Consider the following 16,800-nt stretch of genomic DNA (forward strand, 5'->3'; position numbering starts at 1 on the left):
GTTCGGGGGCCATACAAAATTCTCAACTTAAAAATTTGACGGCTATATTTGGTCAAACATATAAGTGACTTAGGGGTAAGTTACAGAAATTGCGCTTCAATTAAAAAAATCTAGAGCGCTGTATTTCTGCAGCACAAAATGGCGCCTGCACTATATATTACAAATAGTACAGGCGCCATTTTGACCACACATAGCTGTGAGTTGAGAATGTTATATGTTTAGTTCTTTATTTGGCATTAATGGCAGTTAAGCTCATTCCAGAGGGGTCCAGAGAGGGGTTCACCCAGCTTTCACTCTCCCTGCCACTGTCCCTGCCTCATTTTCGCAACTGTCCCTACCTTTGTCCCTTTCTCAGCCTCAGATCTGCCCCCCACCTCCACCAGCCTCAAATCAAACTCCTATCAGACCCCCCAGCCTATATCAGCCTCAAATCAGACCCTCATCAGACCCTCCTCAGCCTTAGATCAGACCCCAGCCTCATATCACACCCCCATCAGAGCTCCCATCCTCAGATCAGACCCCCATCAGACCTCCCAACCTCAGATAAGACCCCCATGAGACCTCCCAACCTCAGATCAGACCCCCATCAGACCCTCCCTAGCCTTAGATCAGCCCCCATCAGACCCCCCAGCCTCAGATCAGACCCTCGTCAGACCCCCAGTCTCAGGTCAGACTCCCAGCCTCAGATCAGACCCCCAATAGGCCCCCAGCCTCAGATCAGACCCCTTTCAGACCCCCAGCCTCAGATCAGCCCCATCAGACCCCCCAGCCTCAGATCAGACCCCCATAGCCCCCAGCCTCAGATCAGACCCCCATAGCCCCCAGCCTCAGATCAGACCCCCAGCCTCAGATCAGCCCCCATCAGACCCCAGCCTCAGATCAGCCCCACCAGCCTCATATCAGACCCCATCAGAACCTCCTCACCCTTAGATCAGCCCCAATCAGACCTCAGATGAAACATTTAAAATAAATTTTAAAAAGAACTTACCTCTCCAGCTCTAGACAGCGCTGCCTCTTTGCAGATTCACTTACCCTCCTTGGTCTTCTTCCTGCTGCGCTGTACTGTAACCTGACAGCGCACAGCGTCAGGTCATAGTGTGCGTCTACGTGCCCTACGTCCTGACACTGTACGTGTCAGGACACAGCGTGGGGCCGGAAGAAGACCAGGGAAGGTGAGTACAGCTAGCAATGCGCTGTTCTCACCTTCCTGTGCCTCCCGCATGTGGAGGTTTCACACCCCTGCTGTAAAAGGACTTTTGTTTTTGTGAAAAAAGTTGTATTTTTCAAAAGCACAAAGCGTTACATACTTGTGACATTATTTTATGATCAATTTTTTTCTGCTTTTTACCACGTAGTGAAAACAATTTTATTCTAGGAGTTGGCACGAATACAGTTATACCAGATAAGTGTGATTTTTTTTTTACATTGTAGTACTTTTTCATTGTTTAGGGAAAATCATTTTATGTTGCTGAATACCAAGACCCATATCTTCATTTTTTTTCAATAAAACCACATGAGGGCTTTGGTGTGGAAAGAGTTTTTATTAGAACCATTTTGGGGTTCATACAGTTGATTAACCTTTAGGTTTTTTTGGGGGGGGTGAAAAACCACAGCAATTTTGCCATAATTTTTTCACTTTTTTTTCACTGTATTATGAAGTAAGAATGAAAATGTATCTTTATTCATTACAACTTCGTTAGTACCAAGTTTATTGGGGAAAAACAGGTTATTTTTTTAAAATGTATTATTATTATTTATTTAGTTAAACTTTATTTTACCTGATTTTACTGTTATCTGGACATGGGGACATGAGGAAGCTAAGGCCTACTGACAGACCTTTGTTAAGCCCCTGGCTGCCATGGTCACCTGGCCCCATCAGCACCTCACTATTAGGCCTCATGCACACGACCGTTGTGTGCATCCGTGGCCGTTGTGCTGTTTTCCGTTTTTTTTCGCGGACCCATTGACTTTCAATGGGTCCGTGGAAAAATCGGAAAATGCACCGTTTTGCAGCCGCATCCGTGATCCGTGTTTCCTGGCCGTGAAAAAAATATGACCTGTCCTATTTTTTTCACGGCCAACGGTTCACGGACCCATTCAAGTCAATGGGTCCGTGAAAGAACACGGATGCACACAAGATTGGCATCCGTGTCCGTGATCCGTGGCCGTAGTTTAGTTTTTATACAGACGGATCCGAAGATCCGTCTGCATAAAGCTTTTTCAAAGCTGAGTTTTCACTTCGTGAAAACTCAGAACCGACAGTATATTCTAACACAGAAGCGTTCCCATGGTGATGGGGACGCTTCTAGTTAGAATACACTACAAACTGTGTACAAGACTGCCCCCTGCTGCCTGGCAGCACCCGATCTCTTACAGGGGGCCGTGATCAGCACAATTAACCCCTTCAGGTGCGGCACCTGAAAGGGTTAATTGTACTATCATATCCCCCTGTAAGAGATCAGGGCTGCCAGGCAGCAGGGGGCAGACCCTCCCCCCCCTCCCCAGTTTGAATATCATTGGTGGCACAGTGCGGCCCCCCCCCCTCCCTCTATTGTAATAATTCGTTGGTGGCACAGTGTGCGCCCCCCCCCCTCCCTCCCTCCATTGTAATAATTCGTTGGTGGCACAGTGTGCGCCCCCCCCCTTCCTCCCTCTATTGTAATAAATCGTTGGTGGCACAGTGTGCGCCCCCCATTGCCCCCCCCCCCCTCCCTCTATAGCATTAACAACGTTGGTGGCCAGTGTGCGGCCTCCCATCTCTCCCCCCCCCCCCCCCCCATCATTGGTGGCAGCGGAGTTCCGATCGGAGTCCCAGTTTAATCGCTGGGGCTCCGATCGGTAACCATGGCAACCAGGACGCTACTACAGTCCTCGTTGCCATGGTTACTTAGCAATAGTACAATAGTTGAAGAGTCATACTTACCTGCTGCTGCGATGTTCTTGTCCGGCCGGGAGCTCCACCTACTGGTAAGTGACAGTGACAGGTCTGTGCGGCGCATTGCTAAATGAACCGTCACTTACCAGTAGGAGGAGCTCCCGGCCGGACACGAACATCACAGCTCCCAGGTAAGTATGAATCTTGTACTATTGCTAGTAACCCGCTGCCACCAATGATCGGGGGGGGGGGGGGGGGGGGGGGGGGGCGCAAGATGGGAGGCCGCACACTGGCCACCAATGTTGTTAATGCTATAGAGGGAGGGGGGCCAATAATTGCCACCAACGATTTATTACAATAGAGGGAGGAAGGGGGGGGGGGGGCGCACACTGTGCCACCAACGAATTATTACAATAGAGGGAGGAAGGGGGGGGGGGCGGGGGGGGGGGCACACTGTGCCACCAACGAATTATTACAATAGAGGGAGGAAGGGGGGGGGGGGGGCCGCACTGGCCACCAATGATATTCAAACTGGGGGGGGGGGGGGTCTGCCCCCTGCTGCCTGGCAGCCCTGATCTCTTACAGGGGGATATGATAGTACAATTAACCCCTTCAGGTGCGGCACCTGAGGGGTTAATTGTGCTGATCACGGCCCCCTGTAAGAGATCGGATGCTGCTAGGCAGCAGGGGGCAGTCATGTACACAGTTTGTAGTATATTCTAACTAGAAGCGTCCCCATCACCATGGGAACGCCTCTGTGTTAGAATATACTGTCGGAAATGAGGTTTCACGATCTAACTCATATCCGACAGTATATTCTAACATAGAGGCGTTCCCATGGTGATGGGGACGCTTCAAGTTAAAATATACCATCGGATTGGAGAAAACTCCGATCTGATGGTATAAAAGGGACTCCGGACTTTACATTGAAAATCAATGGGGACGGATCCGTTTGAAATGGCACCATATTGTGTCAACGTCAAACGGATCCGTCCCCATTGACTTGCATTGTAATTCAGGACGGATCCGTTTGGCTCCGCACGGCCAGGCGGACACCAAAATGACTTTTTTTTTCATGTCCGTGGATCCGCCAAAAATCAAGGAAGACCCACGGACGAAAAAACGGTCACGGATCACGGACCTACGGACCCTGTTTTTGCGGACCGTGAAAAAAAACGTTCGTGTGCATGAGGCCTTACATTGCAGGAAGCCTATCAGCTGATAGATAGGCTCCTCCATCTGTGAAACATCTTAGATTCCACGGTCGCTACTGACTGCTTTGTCTAAACTAAAGGGACAAACAAAGGTCGTTTCTCTGATCTCAGCCATTGAAATTGGATCATTATAATTAAGCTCTAATTATATAACACTCCATTTATGCATTATGACATGTATGTACTTCATGGAATGCCATAACTAAGGCGTCTTGATGTACATGTATGTCATAGTGATTGCTTGAGCTGAGAAGTTATGTACATGCAATCACCGCGGGAGGCTGTTATTGACGTGCTCGTAACGTGCCGTTCTAGCTCATATGACCACTGAGGTCAGTGATTGGAACAGTCATGGGACCAAGCCACTTCCAGTTCAGCGGGGACCCGAAGTGGCCAGGAATAGGGCCACAGTATGGGAATGGTGGGTCGGTGAACAGGTGAGTGTCTTTTTTTTCCATTTTAAGTACAGGTTCTGAGAATTGGACAACCTATTTATATATATAACCTTACAGAGAGCACTGTGCTATTAGAAACAATAAATGAATAATTGCCACCCCAAACTGTCCTCATTTCAGAGAGTAAAACATGTTTCTGCATTGTGTAAATTATATTCCACCTACATATTGGCAATACAAATTTCAATTTCATTTTGTGAACAAAGATAAAACCTGCTATTATTCAACTAATTCATCAGCAGACTCTATTTAAGGTAAGACGACTCAATGGGTGTCCATCTGCTGATGTCTGTTATTAGGATTCTTGGAAAATAAACGGAACTATGTAACCTTTGAAGATCAATATAAGGACGTTATATAATATCCCTGTATACCTGCATTATGTTAACTGTGCTGCAACGTAAAGTAGCCCAGGCCAATATTCAGTATAGCAAACACTGAAACAAAAAAGAATAACCAAGTATGTTTGTCTGATTAAAGTACTGTATAATATATTAATAGTACTAAAAAATGGTTGTGCCACTAATATAAATGTATCCTGCTAAACAGATATCGCTTCTATATCACTTTCACCAAATACCACCATTTATCAAAACTGCCGTATTCTGAAGTTAGAATAGCCTACCATTGTACCCTGTGGCAAATCTGTTTTGCAATTTTCAGTTGCTGTTGATTACGTTCTGCATTGGAGCCTTGTAATGTAGGACGCATTGGTAAGAACAAGCGGCATGGTTAGTGTCACATCATCTGCTGATGTCAGGACTCATCTCATTGTCCTAAGACATGATGGGACAGCAGGGACATGATAAACCAGGAAGTAGGATTCAAGCATGGGAGACAAGAGAAAACTGCAGATGAGGTCAATTTGAAAAACAAAGAATGGGAGCTAGAGTAACTGATGAAAATACAATTTAGAGTGAAAAATAGTTTATTGAATCGACCCCTTAAAGTCCTGCAGGCAGAAATGTTGGTGTATGCCAATTTTTGTGGGTATTGGCATACCTTCAATGAAGACCATGCAACTGCTATGAGGCACAGGGGGGAGGAAGGGCCAGTGCTAAACTTCTTCTCTTCCTAACATGACAGCACTGCATTTTCTTGCAGCTGCCACTAGAGGGAAGTTTATTAGATTATTACAGTAACTATAAATTCCTGTTCATTTTAGTTTTAAACTGATATTTGTTTTACACTGCATATTTCATAGCTGCCCCATTTTCACGGGCAACATCTCTGCTGACATAAAGAGGGCTGTGCTGGATCTAGTTAGACCTAGTGGCATGTTATTTGACAGTTGTCTCGCTGATCACATGTACACACTCGGTGCTCAGCAATCTCTGGAGCCCAATGTAGATTCTGTAGAACCCATTTAAGGGGAAGAGGTCATTTGTCAGACTATGGAAGTATCTATCAATAATATAGGCCTATATGGGATTAGGCTTTTGTGACAATGTGTTCACTGGACAAAGTCATGGACAGTCGCATGCTGTTTTACAGAAACTGAATGAAGTCAATTACAAACTGCTTAGTTTTTGTGTCCTGGTCTGATTATTTGCAGATTCTTCCTCTCCAAGACAATTCTCCAGTAATCCACGTATCGCGCCATATCTTATCAGCAGATCCCCTCTTTTGGCCGACTAATAAATACTAGGGCTTCTATATACAACCCTAAGGACCTTTCAAGCTTGACGTCCAGTTTCATTATAAAACTGTTATCTATCTTGTGACTTTGATCATGACAAGGAGATAGAAAAAGGAGGGACTAGATGGGCAGATCATGCAGGACAATGAATTCGTACTTGTTTCTTTGTGACCTTTTCTGATTTTCCACTATATAAAAACATTGGGGGAGATTTATCAAACTGGTGTAAAGTAGAACCGGCTTAGTAGCCCATAGCAACAAATCAGATTCCACCTTTCATTTTTCACAGCTCCCTCGGAAAATGAAAGGTGGAATCTGATTGGTTGCCATAGGCAACTAAGCCATTTCTATTTTACACCAGTTTGATAAGTCCCATTATCTGTTGTTATTTCATATATTTCAGTCCATTGTGAATTTTGTGATCTAACTGTCATGTCTAAGCATGACTTATGTCCATTACATCACTACTATTAATTATGGCTCTTATTATTCTTAGAATATTAATTACACTTCAGGGGAGTTCCTTCTATATTAGCCAAAGACAAGTGAAGACATCACGTATCAGTTGTAACACGCAGCGGTCTCTTGTCAACCACATCTGTATTCTTTAAGCACTGACTCGCAATGGCTAGAGAAACATTCATCTATGATCTTTCTTGTACTGTTTTTAATTAGACATGAACTCAACCCAATAACTTTAAAAGCTCTAAACATTAAATTACCCGTCCGCACACATTAGATAAATGCTGGTGGATTCTTACAATTTTGGTCCATCATCCACTTGATGTATTGGTGGGCAGCCCCAAAGCCTCCATATTCTTTTTGTTAGGGAAAAAATAGATGGTCCATGTTAACTTCAAGCATGCATGTACTGTATATAGGGGATTACAGGAAATGTTTGGTGTATGGACAAATGGACAACTTAAGTCTGGCAGGGTCTACCCTCTCATGACATCTGTTTTGGTATAAGGAACTTGTGTATTTAATGGGGTTTTCACAAATGGGCAACCCCATCTCGTATATATGCCATCTGGCAAACAGCTGCAGGTCCAGCTATTCCAACCCTCAGTGAAAGATATAAAGGCTGTGTAAGGCCACTCATCTGCTCTGAGTACTTTACTGGGTAACTCTTTTTAGGGGACATATGGACATGGATTAACCTTAGTGAACAGGCTGCAATGAAAGAAAAATTGACACTGTACCTGCAGATTGTGCACAGTAGATACAGAATACCTGTACGTAGTGCTCGCATAGATCAGCACACTTAGGAGTGTATTACACTGGCCGACGTTCAGACGAGAGCAAGCCAATGGATTAACTAGAACTGACTGGCCACAGGGCAAATTTTTGAATAACAACCCTCCCCCCCCCCCCAGTAGCTCCCTCCTCCCATGCAACCCTCACTCCTGCAGCTGGTCAAGATCTCTCAGACTGGGCCAGGCAGCCGATCCATCCGTTTCCTACACGTATATTCCATATGTCGCTGTATATACTGTCACTGTATATAATGTCATTGTATAATGCTGTTGCAGGGGCCCTAACCATAAAATCTTTCAGTCCTCCTCCCTGGAGGGCCTCTTCTGAGTTTGGGCCCCATAGCACCCGCTTTCCCTGCTTCCACTAAAGCCACGCCCCTGGTGCGAGCACTAGGGTGGCCACTGGCTTCACCCCAAGAAAGCCGGACCTCACTGGCCACGCCCCCAAACGGATAAACAACGGTCCCCGGCTCAGTGAAGCCACGCCCCCATCGCCAGCTGGGAAAAAACGGGGGGAGGAGAGGGAAGAACTTTCTGAATGGAAGGTGAGCCGGGGGCCACCGGGGTGCTTCTCTCCCCTTCAGTCAGCCACAGGGAGCCATGACTGCGGGCTCTAGTGACTTACTGGGGGTGAGGGAAGCCTCAGTCAGTTGCTGCAGCTCACGCTCATACAGCGCAGTGCTGCTGTCTGAGCGTGAGCTACTGAAAAGGTGGACATCCCTGTGTCCGTCCAGGCCCTGAGCCTGAAAACTGGACGTCTGGCCATCCTAGCGAGCACTGATGGATGATAACACATCCATCGGCACAGGTTCTGCTACTGCGGTCATTACTTCCTCTTTCAATTATGTTGATTACACAGAGGAATGTGCTGCCGATAATTGTGCATCTTTCCTCCTGATAATGATGCCCATCGGCCAACAAACAAACATTTGTTTGTTCATTCGCTGCCTGATTACAGGGGCCCAAGCTGATTGCTCAGTCACAATAATTGGCCTAAAAATCGTGCGGTCTAATAGGTGCTATCTTAGTTAAATAGTGAACATTCCTAGCTGAAAAGGCACCATGTTACTGAATACATAGTAACATAGTACATAAGGCCGAAAAAAGACATTTGTCCATCCAGTTCGGCCTGTTAACCTGCAAGTTGATCCAGAGGAAGGCAAAAAAAAAACCTGTGAGGTAGAAGCCAATTTTCCTTACTTTAGGGGAATAAAAAATTCCTTCCCGACTCCAATCAGGCAATCAGAATAACTCCCTGGATCAACGACCCCTCCCTGCTACATAATATCCTCATATCCAATAATATCACACATTCATCCACCTGGAATATCCTCAGCTTCATATCTCTGCCAAGGCTATGGAAGCAACTTCCTCTATTCAAAAGCAGATATTTTACAACCTTTGACTGCCTCTTAAATTGTAATCTATTAAGAAAGCCATTCGATTTTTACCAAATCAAAATGATATAAACCAATCTTGTATATTACAATTTACTATATTTAATAGACGAGCTGAGGACCCCAGCTTTGTATTTTTGATTCTCCATGATATGATTAATATATTCGATCAAATATTTGTAATCTAAAAGCAATCAGTAGAATAACGCATAGAACAATAAGACAAGTACAAAAATACGACATAGAAACCTTCAATATGAACAGAAGAGTAACTCATTTTTAGTGACCAATAGCCTCAAACCACACAGCATTCACACAGTTAGTAAAGTTGTACAGAGAAGCTTTGCACAGAGAAGGTTAATGGTTAATGATATTTAGTAAGGATGAGCTCATTCTGTAGTAAAGCTTCAGATGGACCTCAGTGTCCCGGGTTAAGGGGTACACTCTATCAGTGTGTTCACTGTAGATCCTCGCAGCCATTAGAGGTCATTATTTTGGGCATGTGAGACAAGTGTGTCATATTTAAAGGTTCACACTTACCTCAGGGCAGGAAGTACTCTCAGAATGTCTAGGAAATCTATGAAGAAAAAGGGGAAAATCCAGAATCCAACAATGAGATGGAAGAGACCAGTCCTAGGAACTGGACATTGGAGTCCAGGGCAAAAATGATGCCTGGTGTCAGTGGAATGTCAGAGCCCCAGTCCGAGCCATTTATGGCCACATGTCATGATAAATATAGCAGCACGGGGAGGGAGAGCGAAAGAAACAGGCTGCTATCTCTTCATAGCCACTTACACCCTCATACAGGACGCTAGAGTTTAACCATTAATGCTTCATTCACAATCAATATCAGGGCACGTGTGGAACTGCATTAAAAATATACGTTACTGGATAGCTGGCTCTTTACTGTGCTCTAAAGGTCCATGTGCCAGGGATATTCTACTTGATTGCTACACTGTATATTGAAATGATTGTGAGGGCTTACGCACACAAACGTATTTTCTTTCCGTCTCCGTTCCGTTTTTTTTTGCAGACAGTATGCGGAACCATTCATTTCAATGGGTCCGCCCCAAAAAAAAACGGAAGGTACTCCGTGTGCATTTCGTTTCCGTATGTCCGTATTTCCATTCCGCAAAAAAATAGAACCTGTCCTGTTATTGTCTGCATTACGGACAAGGGTAGTACTGTTCTGTTAGGGGCCAGCTGTTCTGTACAGAATACACACGGACGTCATCCGTATTTTTTGCGGATCCATTTTTTGTAAACCACAAAATATATACAGTTGTGTGCATGAGCCCTTACACTTCTAACAATGATTGCCCCTGTAATACCCACAATGCACTGGGAACTGGTATGTAGGCCACACATCTGAAAATAGTGAGCCTGCGTGAGAAAAACTCTTCTCCAGCAGTCCATAGCTTGTACTGAAGGTCACGTATTTCCACCCAGCTGTACTCATCGTAGGAATATACTGATTTGAGACACTTAAAGGGAATCGGTCACATTGAACATGGTATTTGAGCTGCAGGCAGAATGCTCTAGAGCAGGAGGAGCTGAGCAAATTGATGTACAGGGAGAGATTTATCAAACTGGTGTAAAGTAGAACTGGCTTAGTTGCCCATATCAACCAATCAGATTCCCCCTTTCAATTTTAGAGCTCCTTTGGAAAATGAAAAATGGAATCTGATTGGTTGCTATGGGCAACTAAGCCAGTTCTACTTTACACCAGTTTGATAAATCTCCCCCAAAGTTTTGCTCATTCTCGAACTTTGAAGTCAAGAAGACGGTCCTATCAGTGACGGTCTTTCCGCTATGACTGTTGTGGGGTTTCGCTCTGGTAGATAGGGTAAGCGGGCGCAGTACAGAGGCAAAATACAAGTTCTTAACTCAAAACGTCAGTGTTTATTCACACTTGAGGCAATTGCACAAAACAGCACGTAACTTTGCAGTCGGTGTTAATTCACACACAATGGAAAGTTCATATACCATAAGTCACCTTGCTGGCAGTTCTGCCTGCAGTAGTTCACAGCAGGCTTTAGGGGGCCTGTTTCCTCCAGCACGGCACAAAGCATCAGATCCCAAAAACAGAGACCTCTCTGCTGAGCCCATCTGCCTATTTAAGGACAGCCAGGTGCTGCCAAAACCCGGACCGGCACTTAAACTCCGGTCCGGTATTTGACCTCACCTGGCTGGAATCCAGCCCAGCCGCACATGCTGGGAGGAAAATACCTGCCTTGGTATTTAAACAGTCCTTCTCATCATGCTGTTCACATTTTGACATCATGAGACCAAGACGACACCTAACAATTGATCGACAGTACCTCGCCATTGCGAGGTTTCAAGCAGGATGTTCTCAGATGGAAGTGGCCACTGAGCTTAGAGTGTGACAGAGTGTCATCAGCAGGTTGCAACAGAGATACAGAGAAACTGGAAGAGTCACAGAAAGGCATAGAAGTGGACATCCTTTGGCCACATCCCACACTGATGATCGCTTCATTGTGAACAATGCTCTGCGGAACCGGATGATGAATGCCACACAACTCCAGGCACGTTTAAAGGAGGTGAGAGGCACCCAAGTGTCATGCCAGGCTATTCGAAACCATTTACATCAGCGTGGTCTGTATGTTAGACGACCTGAAAGGGTACATCACCACACCACTAGACACAGGTATCATCGTCTTGCATGGGCCAGGGAGCACCTACGCTGGAGAAGGGACCAGTGGGCCTCAGTGCTGTTCACTGATGAAAGTGGATTCATGCTGAGCAGAAATGATGGCCGCCAACGATGTTGGAGACGTCAAGGAGAGCGCTATGCATCAGCCACTGTTGTCACTGGACGAGCCTTTGGTGGTAATGGTGGTGTTACAGTGTGGGCAGGTGTGTCGAGTCAATACAGAACTGCCCTACACTTTGTGAATGGTACAGTGACAAGCCCATACTACTTGAATAACATCATTAATCCAGTCATTGTGCCTCTGCATGAACAACACGGGCCTAATTTCATCTTCATGGACGACAATGCACCAGCTCATCGAGGTCGCATCATTAGGGAACGGCTGATGGAGACTGGGACACCTCAAATTGAGTGGCCTGCACTTTCTCCAGACCTGAATCCCATTGAAAACATATGGGATCAGTTGAGTCACCGTGTAGAGGCTCGTAACTCTGTACCACAGAAACTCAATGACCTGAGGGCCATCCTTCAAGAAGAGTGGGATGCCAAGCCTCAGCAGACAATAAGTTGGCTTGTGAACAGCATGAGACGTCGTTGTCAAGTTGTAATTGTTGCTCAAGGCTACATGACAAGTTATTGAGACATTGACATTTTTTGTGGGGGTATACCCACTACTGTTGTTGGGTTTTGTTTCAATAAATTGTTTGAGATGAGGAAATCACCATTGCATGTTTCTACTTAAATGCCCTACTTTCATGATATAATATCACTGTAGCGTAAACTTTTTACTTTTTCCATAAATTTCAAGCGAAAGCCAAATATCCCTAAATTTTTGCTAGTAGTGTATATCTGCTCAGCATCTCTTGCTCTATAACATGCTGCCTGCAGTATACACTGCATTTTCATGGTGACATGTTCCCTTTAAGATCAAACTTCACATGACAAAAATCCACAATTGTCACTAAAATTTGAATGTTGTGTGATGCTGAAAAAAATATATTTTACAAATAAGGATTGACCTGGAGCAATCTCTGTCATCTTGTGTGAAGTCTTTGAATATTCAGTTCTTTTTCTGACTTATCTTGACTGAACAGATGCTGCATTTAAGAAATCAATGTCATAAGGTTTTGTCACCCAGCTTTTCACAGACTATAAAGAACAAATCTCCACCCCCATCTGATCTAACTGCCTACCAGTTGTGATTCTTTACTATTGCTCTTACTGCCTATTAGTATGTATGCCCTAATAGATGGCAGGTATTTTAAAGCACACCTATCACTATATTTTGCTGGTCTTATTAAGGGCACAGACCTGTACTTTTCACCCATGGCACAAAAAAATAATACTCCAGTTGGCTGATAGCATTTATGAAAGAATATAGCAGACTTAAAGGGGTATTCCCATCACAGACAATGGGGGCATATCGCTAGGATATGCCCCCATTGTCTGATAGGTGCGGGTCCCACCTCTGGGACCTGCACCTACAACGAGAACGGAGCGGGGTCCGTCCACCACCAAGTGCTGCTCCCATAGAACTGAATGGGAGCGTACCGTGCACGCGTGGCCCCTGCTCCCATTCATTTCTTTGGCGCAGACCGAAATAGCCCAGCCAGAGCTCGACTATTTTCGGTGGTCCTATAGAAATGAATGGAGGGCGGCTGCGCATGCGCAGTGCGCCCTCCGTTCATTTCCCCACTCCATTCTCATTGTAGGTGCGGGTCCCAGAGGTGGGACCCGCACCTATCTGACAATGGGGGCATATCCTAGCGATATGCCCCCATTGTCTGTGATGGGAAAACCCCTTTAATATACAGGGTGGGCCATTTATATGGATACACCTTAATAAAATGGGAATGGTTGGTGACATTAACTTCCTGCTTGTGGCACATTAGTATATGTGAGGGGGCGGCCATTTTGAAGTCGGCCATTTTGAATCCAACTTTTGTTTTTTCAATAGGAAGAGGGTCATGTGACACATCAAACTTATTGGGAATTTCACCAGAAAAACAATGGTGTGCTTGGTTTTAACGTAACTTTATTCTTTCATGAGTTATTTACAAGTTTCTGACCACTTATAAAATGTGTTCAATGTGCTGCCCATTGTGTTGAATTGTCAATGCAACCCTCTTCTCCCACTCTTCACACACTGATAGCAACACCGCAGGAGAAATGCTAGCACAGGCTTCCAGTATCCATAGTTTCAGGTGCTGCACATCTCGTATCTTCACAGCATAGACAATTGCCTTCAGATGACCCCAAAGATAAAAGTCTAAGGGGGTCAGATCGGGAGACCTTGTGGGCCATTCAACTGGCCCACGACGACCAATCCACTTTCCAGGAAACTGTTCATCTAGGAATGCTCGGACCTGACACCCATAATGTGGTGGTGCACCATCTTGCTGGAAAAACTCAGGGAACGTGCCAGCTTCAGTGTATAAAGAGGGAAACACATCATCATGTAGCAATTTCGCATATCCAGTGGCCTTGAGGTTTCTATTGATGAAGAATGGCCCCACTATCTTTGTACCCCATATACCAGACCATACCATCAATTTTTTTGTTCCAACAGTCTTGGAGGGATCTATCCAATGTGGGTTAGTGTCAGACCAATAGCAGTGGTTTTGTTTGTTAACTTCACCATTCACATAAAAGTTTGCCTCATCACTGAATAAAATCTTCTGCGTAAACTGAGGGTCCTGTTCCAATTTTTGTTTTGCCCATTCTGCAAATTCAGTGCGCCGATCTGGGTCATCCTCGTTGAGATGCTGCAGTAGCTGGAGTTTGTAAGGGTGCCATTTGTGAGTAGCTAATATCCGCCAAAGGGATGTTCGACTAATGCCACTCTCCAGTGACATGCGGCGAGTGCTACGCTGTGGGCTCTTGCTGAATGAAGCTAGGACAGCCACTGATGTTTCTTCGTTAGAGACAGATTTCATGCGTCCACATTTTGGCAAATCCAACACTGAACCAGTTTCACGAAACTTAGCAAGCAGTTTGCTAACTGTAACATGGGAGATGGGTGGTCTCGTAGGGTGTCTTGCATTGAAATCTGCTTCAATGACCCGGTTACTGCATTCACCAGACATCAACACAATTTCTATCCGCTCCTCACGTGTTAACCTCGGCGACATGTCAATGGCTGTAAACTAAGAGAAACTTGTAAATAACTCATGAAAGAATAAAGTTATGTTAAAACCAAGCACACCATTGTTTTTCTTGTGAAATTCCCAATAAGTTTGATGTGTCACATGACCCTCTTCCTATTGAAAAAACAAAAGTTGGATTCAAAATGGCCGACTTCCAAATGGCCGCCATGGTCACCACCCATCTTGAAAAGTTTCCCCCCTCACATATACTAATGTGCCACAAACAGGAAGTTAATATCACCAACCATTCCCATTTTATTAAGGTGTATCCATATAAATGGCCCACCCTGTAGATTGACTGCTAGGGCTCAGGTCTGTAAAGTGCCAAAAACAGGTGTAGCTGACGCCTGACTATCGGATGCCAAAGTGTAGCAGGAAGGTAAAACAGGCCAGTCTAAGGGCAGACACACAGCGATAATCTGCCCGAACATAGGTGTAAAGGGGCCTTAAGATTGGAACATCCATTTAACATCAACAAACTTATAACAGTATATTTTGTGTTAACCCCTTAAGGACTCGGCCCTATTTTATGTTAACCCCTTAAGGACTCGGTCCTATTTTACCTTCTGGACTTGGCCATTTTTTGCAAATCTGACCAGTGTCACTTTAAGTGCTGATAACTTTAAAACGCTTTGATTTATTGTCACGGATGTATGTGAGTAACAATAGAACTACACAGTACAGAGCTACTGACTGGACCCAGAACTAGGGAGGATAAAGGGTGACCCCTGTCCGACCCTCAACGCTCTCCCTATTCTGCTAAAGCACATGCCCGGATCCAAATGGCGGAACGAGGCATGCCCACGTGCCTAAGACTAATGACCCCTGTAACCCCTACAATAGTGGAAGGGGCACGGCCACCAGTGCCCTACTCAGTATATGGAGGGAACCGTGGCCACCTCAGATCCAGTCAGAAAATAAACAGGAACACAACAATGTCTGCACACTTAGCTGGAGGTGTTGCAGCCGCAGAGAAGACGGATCCAAGGACAGGCTGGCAATATCCGGAGTGCTAGCTGCAGCAGAACACAGGTCCAGTGAACTGATAGCTACAAGTGAAGAAACTAAAGCAAGAGCTACAACTGAAGTGAGAACTATAATCCACATCCTATCATAGGAGGAGGGGGTATATAAAGAGAGGGAAATCAAACACAAGAAAAACAGCTGTGGTGAAAGAAACCAAAAGTAAACAGAGTAGTGAGAACTCCTCCCAGCTCTAGTAGTGACATCATCACAGGGGTGGAGAAACAGAGCTGTGAGAACGTCCCAAAGCTCTGGTAGTGACACTTATCCAGGCCATTCTGAGATTGTTTTTTCGTCACATATTGTACTTCATGACACTGGTAAAATGAAGTAAAAAAAAAATATTTTTATTTATAAAAAAATACTAAATTTACCAAAAATTTGTAAAAAATAGCAAATTTCCAAGTTTCAATTTCTCTACTTCTATAATACATAGTAATACCTCCAAAAATAGTTATTACTTTACATTCCCCATATGTCTACTTCATGTTTGGATAATTTTGGGAATGATATTTTATTTTTTGGGGATGTTACAAGGCTTAGAAGTTTAGAAACAAATCTTGAAATTTTTCAGAAATTTTTAAAAACCCAATTTTTAGGGACCAGTTCAGGTCACTTTGCGAGGCTTACATAATAGAAACCACCCAGAAATGACCCCATTCTATAAACTACACCCCTCAAGGTATTCAAAAATTTTACAAACTTTGTTAACCCTTTAGGTGTTCCACAAGAATTAATGGAAAATAGAGATACAATTTCAAAATTTCCCTTTTTTGGCAGATTTTCCATTTTAATAATTTTTTTCCAGTTACAAAGCAAGGGTTAACAGCCAAACCAAACTCAATATTTATGGCCCTGATTCTGTAGTTTACAGAAACACCCCATATGTGGTCGTCAACTACTGTACGGGCACACGGCAGGGCGCAGAAGAAAAGGAATGCCATACGGTTTTTGGAAGGCAGATTTTGCTGGACTGGTTTTTTTGACACCATGTCCCATTTGAAGCCCCCCTGATGCACCCCTAGAGTAGAAACTCCATAAAAGTGACCGCATCTAAGAAACTACACCCCTCAAGGTATTCAAAACTAATTTTACAAGCTTTATTAACCCTTTAGGTGTTC

General features: G+C 44.6%; 1 protein-coding gene across 1 annotated transcript in view; it reads right to left on the bottom strand.

Annotated features, from left to right (window-relative positions):
- MYOM1 (myomesin 1) overlaps nt 1-9,521 on the bottom strand; it is a 132,055-nt gene extending 122,534 nt beyond the window's left edge. The window contains 1 exon segment of the mRNA XM_040431899.1: nt 9,377-9,521. The gene's annotated coding sequence lies outside the window, so the exon portion shown is untranslated.
- Between the last annotated feature and the right edge of the window lie 7,279 nt (nt 9,522-16,800).

Source organism: Bufo bufo, chromosome 5 (assembly GCF_905171765.1).
Source record: "Bufo bufo chromosome 5, aBufBuf1.1, whole genome shotgun sequence".
In the NCBI taxonomy this organism is placed as follows: domain Eukaryota; kingdom Metazoa; phylum Chordata; class Amphibia; order Anura; family Bufonidae; genus Bufo; species Bufo bufo.